Source organism: Triturus cristatus, chromosome 2_1, assembly GCF_964204655.1.
Source record: "Triturus cristatus chromosome 2_1, aTriCri1.1, whole genome shotgun sequence".
Taxonomy (NCBI): Eukaryota; Metazoa; Chordata; class Amphibia; order Caudata; family Salamandridae; genus Triturus; species Triturus cristatus.
In genome coordinates this window covers 1078220813-1078234956 of record NC_140581.1, presented here as the reverse complement: position 1 = coordinate 1078234956, position 14144 = coordinate 1078220813, and positions in this window count along the sequence as shown.

The window sequence follows — 14144 nt, the reverse complement described above, 5'->3', positions numbered from 1 at the left end:
CCAGAGAACCAGGTCAGCAGAGCTGCTTTGGAGCCATAGAACCAGGTCAGCAGAGCTGCTCTAGAGCCAGAGAACCAGGTCAGCAGCGCTGCTCTAGAGCCAGATAACCAGGTCAGCAGAGCTGCTTTAGAGCCATAGAACCAGGTCAGCAGAGCTGCTCTAGAGACAGAGAACAGGTGAGCAGAGCTGGTTTAGAGGGAGAGAACTAGGTCAGCAGAGCTGCTTTAGAGCCAGAGAACCAGGTCAGCAGAGCTGCTCTAGAGCCAGAGAACCAGGTCAGCAGAGCTGCTCTAGAGCCAGAGCACCAGGTCAGCAGAACTGCTTTAGAACCATAGAACCAGGTCAACAGAGCTGCTTTAGAGCCAGAGAACCAGGTCAGCAGAGCTGTTGTAGAGCCAGAGAACCAGGTCAGCAGAGCTGTTCTAGAGTCTAAGAACTAGGTCAGCAGAGCTGCACTACAGCCAGAGAACCAGGTCAGCAGAGCTGCTGTAGAGCCAGAGAAACCAGGTCAGCAGAGCTGCTTTAGAGGGAGAGAACCAGGTCAGCAGTGCTGCTTTAGAGCCAGAGAACCAGGTCAGCAGAGCTGCTTTAGATCCAGAGAACCAGGTCAGCAGAGCTGCTCTAGAGCCAGAGAACCAAGTCAGCAGAGCTGCGTTAGAGCCATAGAACCAGGTCAGCAGAACTGCTTTAGAGCCAGAGAACCAGGTCAGCAGAGCTGCTCTAGAGCCAGAGAACCAGTTCAGCAGAGCTGCTGTAGAGCCCGAGAAACCAGGTCAGTAGAGCTTCTTTAGAGGGAGAGAACCAGGTCAGCAGAGCTGCTCTAGAGGGAGAGAACCAGGTCAGCAGAGCTGCTCTTGAGAAAGAGAACAATGTCAGCAGAACTGCTTTAGAGCCATAGAACCGGGCCAGCAGATCTGCTTTAGAGCCAGAGAACCAGGTCAGCAGAGCTGTTGTAGAGCCAGAGAACCAGATCAGCAGAGCTGCTCTGTAGCCTAAGAATTAGGTCAGCAGAGCAACTCTAGAGCCAGAGAATCCAGGTCAGTAGAGCTTCTTTAGAGGGAGAGAACCAGGTCAGCAGAGCTGCTCTAGAGGGAGAGAACCAGGTCAGCAGAGCTGCTCTTGAGAAAGAGAACCATGTCAGCAGAACTGCTTTAGAGCCATAGAACCGGGTCAGCAGAGCTGTTTTAGAGCCAGAGAACCAGGTCAGCAGAGCTGTTTTAGAGCCAGAGAACCAGATCAGCAGAGCTGCTCTGTAGCCTAAGAACTAGGTCAGCAGAGCAGCTCTGGAGCTAAAGTAGCAGGTCAGCAGAGCTGCTTTAGAGCCATAGAACCAGGTCAGCAGAGCTGCTCTAGAGGCAGAGAACCAGGTCAGCAGAGCTGATTTAGAGGGAGAGAACCAGGTCAGCAGAGGTGCTTTAAAGCCAGAGAACCAGGTCAGCAGAGCTGCTCTAGAGCCAGAATACCAGGTCAGCAGAGCTGCTTTAGAGCCATAGAACCGGGTCAGCATAGCTTCTTTATAGCCAGAGAACCAGGTCAGCAGAGCTGCTCTAGAGCCTAAGAACCAGGTCAGCAGAGCTGCTCTAGAGCCAGAGAACCATGTCAGCAGAGCTGCTGTAAAGACAGAGAAACCGGGTCAGTAGAGATGCTTTAGAGCGAGCGAACCAGGTCAGCAGAGCTGCTTTAGAGGGAGAGAACCAGGTCAGCAGAGCTGCTTTAGAGCCAAGGGACCAGGTCAGCAGAGCTGCTCTAGAGCCAGAGAACCAGGTCAGCAGAGCTGCTTTAGAGCCATAGAACCAGGTCAGCAGAGCTGCTTTAGAGCCATAGAACCAGGTCAGCAGAGCTACTTTAGAGCCAGAGAACCAGGTCAGCAGAGCTGCTCTAGAGCCAGAGAACCAAGTCAGCAGAGCTGCATTAGAGCCATGGAACCAGGTCAGCAGAGCTGCTTGAGAGCCAGAGAACCAGGTCAGCAGAGCTGCTCTAGAGCCAGAGAACCAGTTCAGCAGAGCTGCTTTAGAGCCAAGGGACCAGGTCAGCAGAGCTGCTCTAGAGCCAGAGAACCAGGTCAGCAGAACTGCTTTAGAGCCATAGAACCAGGTCAGCAGAGCTGCTTTAGAGCCAGAGAACCAGGTCAGCAGAGCTTTTGTAGAGCTAGAGAACCAGGTCAGCAGAGCTGCTCTAGAGTCTAAGAACTAGGTCAGCAGAGCTGCTCTACAGCCAGAGAACCAGGTCAACAGAGCTGCTGTAGAGCCAGAGAAACCAGGTCAGCAGAGCTACTTTAGAGCCAGAGAACCAGGTCAGCAGAGCTGCTCTAGAGCCAGAGAACCAAGTAAGCAGAGCTGCATTAGAGCCATGGAACCAGGTCAGCAGAGCTGCTTGAGAGCCAGAGAACCAGGTCAGCAGAGCTGCTCTAGAGCCAGAGAACCAGTTCAGCAGAGCTGCTGTAGAGCCAGAGAAATCAGGTCAGTAGAGCTGCTTTAGAGGGAGAGAACCAGGTCAGCAGAGCTGCACTAGAGGGAGAGAACCAGGTCAGCAGAGCTGCTCTTGAGAAAGAGAACTATGTCAGCAGAACTGCTTTAGAGCCATAGAACCGGGTCAGCAGAGAAGCTTTAGAGCCAGAAAACCAGGTCAGCAGAGCTGTTGTAGAGCCAGAGAACCAGATCTGCAGAGCTGCTCTAGAGTCCAAGAACTAGGTCAGCAGAGCTGCTGTAGAGCCAGAGAAACCAGGTCAGCAGGGCTGCTCTAGAGGCAGAGAACCAGGTCAGCAGAGCTGCTTTAGAGCCAGAGAAACCAGGTCAGCAGGGCTGCTCTAGAGGCAGAGAACCAGGTCAGCAGAGCTGCTTTAGAGCCAGAGAACCAGGTCAGCAGAGCTGCTCTAGAGCCAGAGAACCAGGTCAGCAGAGCTGCTTTAGAGCCATAGAACCAGGTCAGCAGAGCTGCTCTAGAGCCATAGAACCAGGTCAGCAGAGCTGCTTTAGAGCCATAGAACCAGGTCAGCAGAGCTGCTCTAGAGGCAGAGAACCAGGTCAGCAGAACTGCTTTAGAGCCAGAGAACCAGGTCAGCAGAGCTCTTTAAAGGGAGAGAACCAGGTCAGCAGAGCTGCTCTAGAGCCAGAGAACCAGGTCAGCAGAGCTGCTTTAGAGCCATAGAACCAGGTCAGCAGAGCTGCTTTAGAGCCAGAGAACAAGGTCAGCAGAGCTGCTCTAGAGGCAGAGAACCAGGTCAGCAGAGCTGCTTTATAGAGAGAGAACCAAGTCAGCAGAGCTGCTTTAGAGCCAGAGAACCAGATCAGCAGAGCTGCTCTAGAGCCAGAGAAATCAGGTCAGCAGAACTGCTTTAGAGAGAGAGAACCAGGTCAGCAGAGCTGCTTTAGAGCCAGAGAACCAGGTCAGCAGAGCTGCGCTAGAGCCAGAGAACCAGGTCAGCAGAGCTGCTTTGGAGCCATAGAATCAGGTCAGCAGAGCTGCTCTAGAGCCAGAGAACCAGGTCAGCAGAGCTGCTTTAGAGGGAGAGAACCAGGTCAGCAGATCTGCGTTAGAGCCAAGGGACCAGGTCATCAGAGCTGCTCTAGAGCCAGAGAACCAGGTCAGCAGAGCTGCTTTAGAGCCATAGAACCAGGTCAGCAGCGCTGGTTTAGAGCCAGAGAACCAGGTCAGCAGAGCTGTTGTAGAGCCAGAGAACCAGGTCAGCAGAGCTGCTCTAGAGTCCAAGAACTACTTCAGCAGAGCTGCTTTAGAGCCATAGAACCAGGTCAGCAGCGCTGGTTTAGAGCCAGAGAACCAGGTCAGCAGAGCTGTTGTAGAGCCAGAGAACCAGGTCAGCAGAGCTGCTCTAGAGTCCAAGAACTAGGTCAGCAGAGCTGCTTTAGAGCCAGAGAACCAGGTCAGCAGAGTTGCTCTAGAGTCTAAGAACTAGAACAGCAGAGCTGCTCTACAGCCAGAGAACCAGGTCAGCAGAGCTGTTGTAGAGCCAGAGAAATCAGGTCAGCGGAGCTGCTTTAGAGGGAGAGAACCAGGTCAGCAGAGCTGCTCTAGAGCCAGAGAACCAGGTCAGCAGAGCTGCTTTAGAGCCAGAGAACCAGGTCAGCAGAGCTGCTCTAGAGCCAGAGAACCAGGTCAGCAGAGCTGCTTTAGAGCCATAGAACCAGGTCAGCAGAGCTTCTCTAGAGCCAAAGAGCCAGGTCAGCAGCAGAGCTGCTTTAGAGCCATGGAACCAGGTCAGCAGAGCTGCTCTAGAGCCAGAGAACCAGGTCAGCAGAGCTGCTTTAGAGCCAGAGAACCAGGTCAGCAGAGCTGCTCTAGAGCCAGAGAACCAGGTCAGCAGAACTGCTTTAGAGCCATAGAACCAGATCAGCAGAGCTGCTTTAGAGCCAGAGAACCAGGCCAGCAGAGCTTTTGTAGAGCTAGAGAACCAGGTCAGCCGAGCTGCTCTAGAGTCTAAGAACTAGGTCAGCAGAGCTGCTCTACAGCCAGAGAACCAGGTCAACAGAGCTGCTGTAGAGCCAGAGAAACCAGGTCAGCAGAGCTACCTTAGAGCCAGAGAACCAGGTCAGCAGAGCTGCTCTACAGCCAGAGAACCAAGTCAGCAGAGCTGCATTAGAGCCATGGAACCAGGTCAGCAGAGCTGCTTGAGAGCCAGAGAACCAGGTCAGCAGAGCTGCTGTAGAGCCAGAGAAATCAGGTCAGTAGAGCTGCTTTAGAGGGAGAGAACCAGGTCAGCAGAGCTGCACTAGAGGGAGAGAACCAGGTCAGCAGAGCTGCTCTTAAGAAAGAGAACTATATCAGCAGAACTGCTTTAGAGCCGTAGAATCGGGTCAGCAGAGAAGCTTTAGAGCCAAAGAACCAGGTCAGCAGAGCTGTTGTAGAGCCAGAGAACCAGATCAGCAGAGCTGCTCTGTAGCCTAAGAACTAGGTCAGCCGAGCAGCTCTAGAGCCAGAGAACGAGGTCAGCAGACCTGCTGTAGAGCCAGAGAAACTAGGTCAGCAGAGCTGCTCTAGAGGCAGAGAACCAGGTCAGCAGAGCTGCTTTAGAGCCAGAGAACCAGGTCAGCAGAGCTGCGCTAGAGCCAGAGAACCAGGTCAGCAGAGCTGCTTTGGAGCCATAGAACCAGGTCAGCAGAGCTGCTCTAGAGCCAGAGAACCAGGTCAGCAGCGCTGCTCTAAAGCCAGATAACCAGGTCAGCAGAGCTGCTTTAGAGCCATAGAACCAGGTCAGCAGAGCTGGTCTAGAGACAGAGAACAGGTGAGCAGAGCTGGTTTAGAGGGAGAGAACTAGGTCAGCAGAGCTGCTTTAGAGCCAGAGAACCAGGTCAGCAGAGCTGCTCTAGAGCCAGAGAACCAGGTCAGCAGAGCTGCTCTAGAGCCAGAGCACCAGGTCAGCAGAACTGCTTTAGAACCATAGAACCAGGTCAACAGAGCTGCTTTAGAGCCAGAGAACCAGGTCAGCAGAGCTGTTGTAGAGCCAGAGAACCAGGTCAGCAGAGCTGTTCTAGAGTCTAAGAACTAGGTCAGCAGAGCAGCACTACAGCCAGAGAACCAGGTCAGCAGAGCTGCTGTAGAGCCAGAGAAACCAGGTCAGCAGAGCTGCTTTAGAGGGAGAGAACCAGGTCAGCAGTGCTGCTTTAGAGCCAGAGAACCAGGTCAGCAGAGCTGCTTTAGATCCAGAGAACCAGGTCAGCAGAGCTGCTCTAGAGCCAGAGAACCAAGTCAGCAGAGCTGCGTTAGAGCCATAGAACCAGGTCAGCAGAACTGCTTTAGAGCCAGAGAACCAGGTCAGCAGAGCTGCTCTAGAGCCAGAGAACCAGTTCAGCAGAGCTGCTGTAGAGCCAGAGAAACCAGGTCTGTAGAGCTTCTTTAGAGGGAGAGAACCAGGTCAGCAGAGCTGCTCTAGAGGGAGAGAACCAGGTCAGCAGAGCTGCTCTTGAGAAAGAGAACAATGTCAGCAGAACTGCTTTAGAGCCATAGAACCGGGCCAGCAGATCTGCTTTAGAGCCAGAGAACCAGGTCAGCAGAGCTGTTGTAGAGCCAGAGAACCAGATCAGCAGAGCTGCTCTGTAGCCTAAGAATTAGGTCAGCAGAGCAACTCTAGAGCCAGAGAATCCAGGTCAGTAGAGCTTCTTTAGAGGGAGAGAACCAGGTCAGCAGAGCTGCTCAAGAGGGAGAGAACCAGGTCAGCAGAGCTGCTCTTGAGAAAGAGAACCATGTCAGCAGAACTGCTTTAGAGCCATAGAACCGGGTCAGCAGAGCTGCTTTAGAGCCAGAGAACCAGGTCAGCAGAGCTGTTGTAGAGCCAGAGAACCAGATCAGCAGAGCTGCTCTGTAGCCTAAGAACTAGGTCAGCAGAGCAGCTCTAGAGCTAAAGTAGCAGGTCAGCAGAGCTGCTTTAGAGCCATAGAACCAGGTCAGCAGAGCTGCTCTAGAGGCAGAGAACCAGGTCAGCAGAGCTGATTTAGAGGGAGAGAACCAGGTCAGCAGAGGTACTTTAAAGCCAGAGAACCAGGTCAGCAGAGCTGCTCTAGAGCCAGAAAACCAGGTCAGCAGAGCTGCTTTAGAGCCATAGAACCGGGTCAGCATAGCTTCTTTATAGCCAGAGAACCAGGTCAGCAGAGCTGCTCTAGAGCCTAAGAACCAGGTCAGCAGAGCTGCTCTAGAGCCAGAGAACCATGTTGTTGGACTTGGCCCTTCTGGCAGGTTCACCCCTGGACTTTTTGGCTTTTTATTGATGACTTGGTGTGGTGATTTTTTGGTTTCCTGCGCACTTTCCCTGTGTCCCAGGGTAAAGTGCGTGCGTGCGCTGAGTGCATGTGGTGAGATAGGCCTGCCCTCCCATAGGAATGCATGGGGAATGTATGTGTCCCTAGTAGTTCCTGATGCGTGGGGTGTGCAGGCCCGAGTTTGGTATGTGCGGACTCGTGGGAGTGAATGCGGCGCGATGATGTGTGCGGCGTGTATGTACCTAGTGTGGAAGTGCCACTTCTAGAAGTGGGCACTTCTGTGTGCAGTGTGTCTGTCGCGTGATTGGCTGGTCATGTCATGTGACGGGCTAGGGATTCCCCAGTGTCAGGATGAGTCACCCAGTGGTGAATGGGGAGATCAGCAGCTAGATGGGTGGGAGGAGTCCACCTGGGTCCTGAATAGGACAGGGTTTTCCACACACAATGCTGGCCCCGCCCCCTGTGGTGCGACTGACGACCCTAGCCCTGCCAGTGAATAGAGTGAGGGGCTGAGCACATCAAGGGTGCTCCCCAACCAGCTGCGACTGGTTTTCCCCCTCACCCTGAACCCAGAACAAAGGGTTTGCCTGTATAAAAATGGGGCTGTGTCCCCACAGAAACTGTTCTCTGCCAGGATCTTACCTGAGGGGGGCTGCTGCTACTGCTGGACCAGAGGACCGCCACTTGGACTACCTCCCTGCCTGGAGGCCCAGTGAGCTGGCTCTGGGTCCAGCCTTGCCCCCCACCCCTGCCCTGCTGCATGCAGGGAAGAACTTTGCTGGACTCTGTTGGTATCTGCCTATAAGCGCTGGGAGCGCTTTATTTTGCCCCTAAAGCGCCTGGAAGCGCTTTTCTTCCACCATAGCGCTAGGAGCGCGCTATCTGCGGCCCCAGCAGCGCTGAGCTGCGATCCTTTACAGGGGAACCCCGACGTAGGGATTCCCCCGCTGGCGATCCTCGCGGGTGCCTACCCCGCTTATTTTAATTATTTTTTATAGCGGGAGCCCACCCCGCATATTGGTGCTGTTGGCAGGTACCCACCCCGCTTCTTACTTACATTGATAACGGGAGCCCACCCCGTATTGCCAGCCTTCGCGGGTGCCCACCCCGTTTATTCCGGTGTTTCTGGGTACGGGTGCCCACCCCGTCTCGCCACCGTCATCGGAACTCTGGGCCGCCGCGCTGCCTGCGGCGACCCGGAAACAAAGAGGAGTCACGCCTGGTGGTGGGCGGGGCCTTAACCCGGCACCCTGTTGGACGGAAGCGGACGGGAGCCTACCCCGCGCTTCCCTGAGGAAGGAAGGAGGGAGCAAGGCAGCAAGACGCGCTGCCCGGCCGGAGTGCTACTGGCAGCAGAGACGCCGGCGTGGGGAATCCGCCCGGGGCTCCCGCGCAGTCAAGAGAAGCCCCGCGCCGAAAGGAGAGACGCGCCGGCAAGGGAGAGGTCCAACCCGCGCCTGGAGAGTCTGGTGAGTGGGGGCTCTTGCCGGCCTGATAACCGGGGCCAGCATTGGGTGTTTGGAGCGCTGGGTCGCTCCCGCATACGAGGGCCTGTTACCTCGCTGAGCCCCCAAGGGACTCCAACATTGGGGGAAGCCTTGGAAGAACCCAGAAGGGTTACCGCCTTCACGGAGGCAGTTTCGTTTTAGAGCTCAGTGTAGCTCCAGCTGCTGGGGGCATCCGTACCAAGCGTTCCCGAGCGCGAGTGGCGCTCCAACGAAGGGGCCCATTACTTTAAGAGCCTGCGAGGCTCGCGAGTCCCCCAAGGCGGGACTCCAACGGCGGGGGCATTTCTGTTGTGCCTGAGCGAGGCACTAGGACATCTCAGGTGTCGGGCGGCCCCGGAAGGCAGCGGGTCGCCCCAACGTGTTTGGGGCCAATTGTTAAGAGCCTCTGAGAGGCTCCAACGTATGCCATATTTGTTCAGAGGCACCGTGGTGCCCAGGCTCAGCTCCCAGCTGCCCAGCACTTAGTGGGCAGCTGCAACGTTTAGGTTGTGGCCTCTGCGTTTTGGCTTGCGCAGCTTGCGCAGCCTTGCCCTGTCTCTACTGGACACAGGGCGTCCTAGCCCCGACAAGGCCAGTTGGCCTAGGGACTGCCACAGGTGGTGGCTTATGTGAGTTCTTGCGCAATTGTGTTCCTAACCTGCACCTCTGAATGTGTTTTTATGCGTCATGTGCTTTGCTTTACACCTCTGAATGTTATGCATCATGTGTTTATGTGCTTAGACCCCTACAGGTATTGTGATACTTAGGTGGTTGTTTTCTCCCTAGTAGTGGTGGTGCTAGTGAGGTCCTGATTCCCTGCGCAATATTTTCCTAAGGTGGTTAGGGTTGCGTAGGTGGTACTTACCTGATACCAGTAGTTACTGGTTGTGTGCTACATATGTTATTTTATACTACAGTATTATTCCTATGTTCTAAGAGTGCTAATTCCGGACAGCGGTCCATGTGGCCCTGTCCCCTGTACATATAATCCCTTGTAAATTCTGCCCGTGCCTGTTGGCACATTGTAGAGTGTGTGTTTTTATCTAATGTGTTGTGTATAATACAAAGGCTATTTTTATAGAATACCTTGTGTGGAGTTTCCTTTGTGGTGGGCCTTGGGTGTTGTTGCTGGGTGCGCGCGCAAACGCTTTACACATCACCTCAGGGATAAGCCTGACTGCTCGTGCCAAGCTACCAAGGGGGTGAGCAGGGGTTATCTTTGGCGTGTAACTTCCTTGCCCTGACTAGAGTGGTGGTTTCTGTCTGGCTTTGGCGCAAGCCCTAGCCAACCAGAAATCGCCATTTCTAACACATGTCAGCAGAGCTGCTGTAAAGACAGAGAAACCGGGTCAGTAGAGATGCTTTAGAGCGAGCGAACCAGGTCAGCAGAGCTGCTTTAGAGGGAGAGAACCAGGTCAGCAGAGCTGCTTTAGAGCCAGAGAACCAGGTCAGCAGAGCTTTTGTAGAGCTAGAGAACCAGGTCAGCAGAGCTGCTCTAGAGTCTAAGAACTAGGTCAGCAGAGCTGCTCTACAGCCAGAGAACCAGGTCAACAGAGCTGCTGTAGAGCCAGAGAAACCAGGTCAGCAGAGCTACTTTAGAGCCAGAGAACCAGGTCAGCAGAGCTGCTCTAGAGCCAGAGAACCAAGTCAGCAGAGCTGCATTAGAGCCATGGAACCAGGTCAGCAGAGCTGCTTGAGAGCCAGAGAACCAGGTCAGCAGAGCTGCTCTAGAGCCAGAGAACCAGTTCAGCAGAGCTGCTGTAGAGCCAGAGAAATCAGGTCAGTAGAGCTGCTTTAGAGGGAGAGAACCAGGTCAGCAGAGCTGCACTAGAGGGAGAGAACCAGGTCAGCAGAGCTGCTCTTGAGAAAGAGAACTATGTCAGCAGAACTGCTTTAGAGCCATAGAACCGGGTCAGCAGAGAAGCTTTAGAGCCAGAAAACCAGGTCAACAGAGCTGTTGTAGAGCCAGAGAACCAGATCAGCAGAGCTGCTCTGTAGCCTAAGAACTAGGTCAGCAGAGCAGCTCTAGAGCCAGAGAACCAGGTCAGCAGACCTGCTGTAGAGCTAGAGAAACCAGGTCAGCAGGGCTGCTCTAGAGGCAGAGAACCAGGTCAGCAGAGCTGCTTTAGAGCCAGAGAACCAGGTCAGCAGAGCTGCGCTAGAGCCAGAGAACCAGGTCAGCAGAGCTGCTTTGGAGCCATAGAATCAGGTCAGCAGAGCTGCTCTAGAGCCAGAGAACCAGGTCAGCAGAGCTGCTTTAGAGCCAGAGGACCAGGTCAGCAGAGCTGCTCTAGAGCCAGAGAACCAGGTCAGCAGAGCTGCTTTAGAGCCATAGAACCAGGTCAGCAGAGCTGCTCTAGAGCCATAGAACCAGGTCAGCAGAGCTGCTTTAGAGCCATAGAACCAGGTCAGCAGAGCTGCTCTAGAGGCAGAGAACCAGGTCAGCAGAACTGCTTTAGAGCCAGAGAACCAGGTCAGCAGAGCTCTTTAGAGGGAGAGAACCAGGTCAGCAGAGCTGCTCTAGAGCCAGAGAACCAGGTCAGCAGAGCTGCTTTAGAGCCATAGAACCAGGTCAGCAGAGCTGCTTTAGAGCCAGAGAACGAGGTCAGCAGAGCTGCTCTAGAGCCAGAGAACCAGGTCAGCAGAGCTGCTTTATAGGGAGAGAACCAAGTCAGCAGAGCTGCTTTAGAGCCAGAGAACCAGATCAGCAGAGCTGCTCTAGAGCCAGAGAAATCAGGTTAGCAGAACTGCTTTAGAGAGAGAGAACCAGGTCAGCAGAGCTGCTTTAGAGCCAGAGAACCAGGTCAGCAGAGCTGCTCTAGAGCCAGAGAACCAGGTCAGCAGAGCTGCTTTAGAGCCATAGAACCGGGTCAGCATAGCTTCTTTATAGCCAGAGAACCAGGTCAGCAGAGCTGCTCTAGAGCCTAAGAACCAGGTCAGCAGAGCTGCTCTAGAGCCAGAGAACCAGGTCAGCAGAGCTGCTGTAAAGACAGAGAAACCGGGTCAGTAGAGATGCTTTAGAGCGAGCGAACCAGGTCAGCAGAGCTGCTTTAGAGGGAGAGAACCAGGTCAGCAGAGCTGCTTTAGAGCCAAGGGACCAGGTCAGCAGAGCTGCCCTAGAGCCAGAGAACCAGGTCAGCAGAACTGCTTTACAGCCATAGAACCAGGTCAGCAGAGCTGCTTTAGAGCCAGAGAACCAGGTCAGCAGAGCTTTTGTAGAGCTAGAGAACCAGGTCAGCAGAGCTGCTCTAGAGTCTAAGAACTAGGTCAGCAGAGCTGCTCCACAGCCAGAGAACCAGGTCAACAGAGCTGCTGTAGAGCCAGAGAAACCAGGTCAGCAGAGCTACTTTAGAGCCAGAGAACCAGGTCAGCAGAGCTGCTTTAGAGCCAGAGAACCAGGTCAGCAGAGCTGCGCTAGAGCCAGAGAACCAGGTCAGCAGAGCTGCTTTGGAGCCATAGAATCAGGTCAGCAGAGCTGCTCTAGAGCCAGAGAACCAGGTCAGCAGAGCTGCTTTAGAGCCAGAGAACCAGGTCAGCAGAGCTGCTCTAGAGCCAGAGAACCAGAGAACCAGGTCAGCAGAGCTGCTTTAGAGCCATAGAAACAGGTCAGCAGAGCTGCTCTAGAACCATAGAACCAGGTCAGCAGAGCTGCTTTAGATCCATAGAACCAGGTCAGCAGAGCTGCTCTAGAGGCAGAGAACCAGGTCAGCAGAACTGCTTTAGAGCCAGAGAACCAGGTCAGCAGAGCTCTTTAGAGGGAGAGAACCAGGTCAGCAGAGCTGCTCTAGAGCCAGAGAACCAGGTCAGCAGAGCTGCTTTAGAGCCATAGAACCAGGTCAGCAGAGCTGCTTTAGAGCCAGAGAACGAGGTCAGCAGAGCTGCTCTAGAGGCAGAGAACCAGGTCAGCAGAGCTGCTTTATAGGGAGAGAACCAAGTCAGCAGAGCTGCTTTAGAGCCAGAGAACCAGATCAGCAGAGCTGCTCTAGAGCCAGAGAAATCAGATCAGCAGAACTGCTTTAGAGAGAGAGAACCAGGTCAGCAGAGCTGCTTTAGAGCCAGAGAACCAGGTCAGCAGAGCTGCTCTAGAGCCCGAGAACCAGGTCAGCAGAGCTGCTTTAGAGCCATAGAACCAGGTCAGCAGAGCTGCACTAGAGGGAGAGAACCAGGTCAGCAGAGCTGCTCTTGAGAAAGAGAACTATGTCAGCAGAACTGCTTTAGAGCCATAGAACCGGGTCAGCAGAGAAGCTTTAGAGCCAGAAAACCAGGTCAACAGAGCTGTTGTAGAGCCAGAGAACCAGATCAGCAGAGCTGCTCTGTAGCCTAAGAACTAGGTCAGCAGAGCAGCTCTAGAGCCAGAGAACCAGGTCAGCAGACCTGCTGTAGAGCCAGAGAAACCAGGTCAGCAGGGCTGCTCTAGAGGCAGAGAACCAGGTCAGCAGAGCTGCTTTAGAGCCAGAGAACCAGGTCAGCAGAGCTGCGCTAGAGCCAGAGAACCAGGTCAGCAGAGCTGCTTTGGAGCCATAGAATCAGGTCAGCAGAGCTGCTCTAGAGCCAGAGAACCAGGTCAGCAGAGCTGCTTTAGAGCCAGAGAACCAGGTCAGCAGAGCTGCTCTAGAGCCAGAGAACCAGGTCAGCAGAGCTGCTTTAGAGCCATAGAACCAGGTCAGCAGAGCTGCTCTAGAGCCATAGAACCAGGTCAGCAGAGCTGCTTTAGAGCCATAGAACCAGGTCAGCAGAGCTGCTCTAGAGGCAGAGAACCAGGTCAGCAGAACTGCTTTAGAGCCAGAGAACCAGGTCAGCAGAGCTCTTTAGAGGGAGAGAACCAGGTCAGCAGAGCTGCTCTAGAGCCAGAGAACCAGGTCAGCAGAGCTGCTTTAGAGCCATAGAACCAGGTCAGCAGAGCTGCTTTAGCGCCAGAGAACGAGGTCAGCAGAGCTGCTCTAGAGCCAGAGAACCAGGTCAGCAGAGCTGCTTTATAGGGAGAGAACCAAGTCAGCAGAGCTGCTTTAGAGCCAGAGAACCAGATCAGCAGAGCTGCTCTAGAGCTAGAGAAATCAGGTTAGCAGAACTGCTTTAGAGAGAGAGAACCAGGTCAGCAGAGCTGCTTTAGAGCCAGAGAACCAGGTCAGCAGAGCTGCTCTAGAGCCAGAGAACCAGGTCAGCAGAGCTGCTTTAGAGCCATAGAACCGGGTCAGCATAGCTTCTTTATAGCCAGAGAACCAGGTCAGCAGAGCTGCTCTAGAGCCTAAGAACCAGGTCAGCAGAGCTGCTCTAGAGCCAGAGAACCAGGTCAGCAGAGCTGCTGTAAAGACAGAGAAACCGGGTCAGTAGAGATGCTTTAGAGCGAGCGAACCAGGTCAGCAGAGCTGCTTTAGAGGGAGAGAACCAGGTCAGCAGAGCTGCTTTAGAGCCAAGGGACCAGGTCAGCAGAGCTGCCCTAGAGCCAGAGAACCAGGTCAGCAGAACTGCTTTAGAGCCATAGAACCAGGTCAGCAGAGCTGCTTTAGAGCCAGAGAACCAGGTCAGCAGAGCTTTTGTAGAGCTAGAGAACCAGGTCAGCAGAGCTGCTCTAGAGTCTAAGAACTAGGTCAGCAGAGCTGCTCTACAGCCAGAGAACCAGGTCAACAGAGCTGCTGTAGAGCCAGAGAAACCAGGTCAGCAGAGCTACTTTAGAGCCAGAGAACCAGGTCAGCAGAGCTGCTTTAGAGCCAGAGAACCAGGTCAGCAGAGCTGCGCTAGAGCCAGAGAACCAGGTCAGCAGAGCTGCTTTGGAGCCATAGAATCAGGTCAGCAGAGCTGCTCTAGAGCCAGAGAACCAGGTCAGCAGAGCTGCTTTAGAGCCAGAGAACCAGGTCAGCAGAGCTGCTCTAGAGCCAGAGAACCAGGTCAGCAGAGCTGCTTTAGAGCCATAGAACCAGGTCAGCAGAGCTGCTCTAGAACCAGAGAA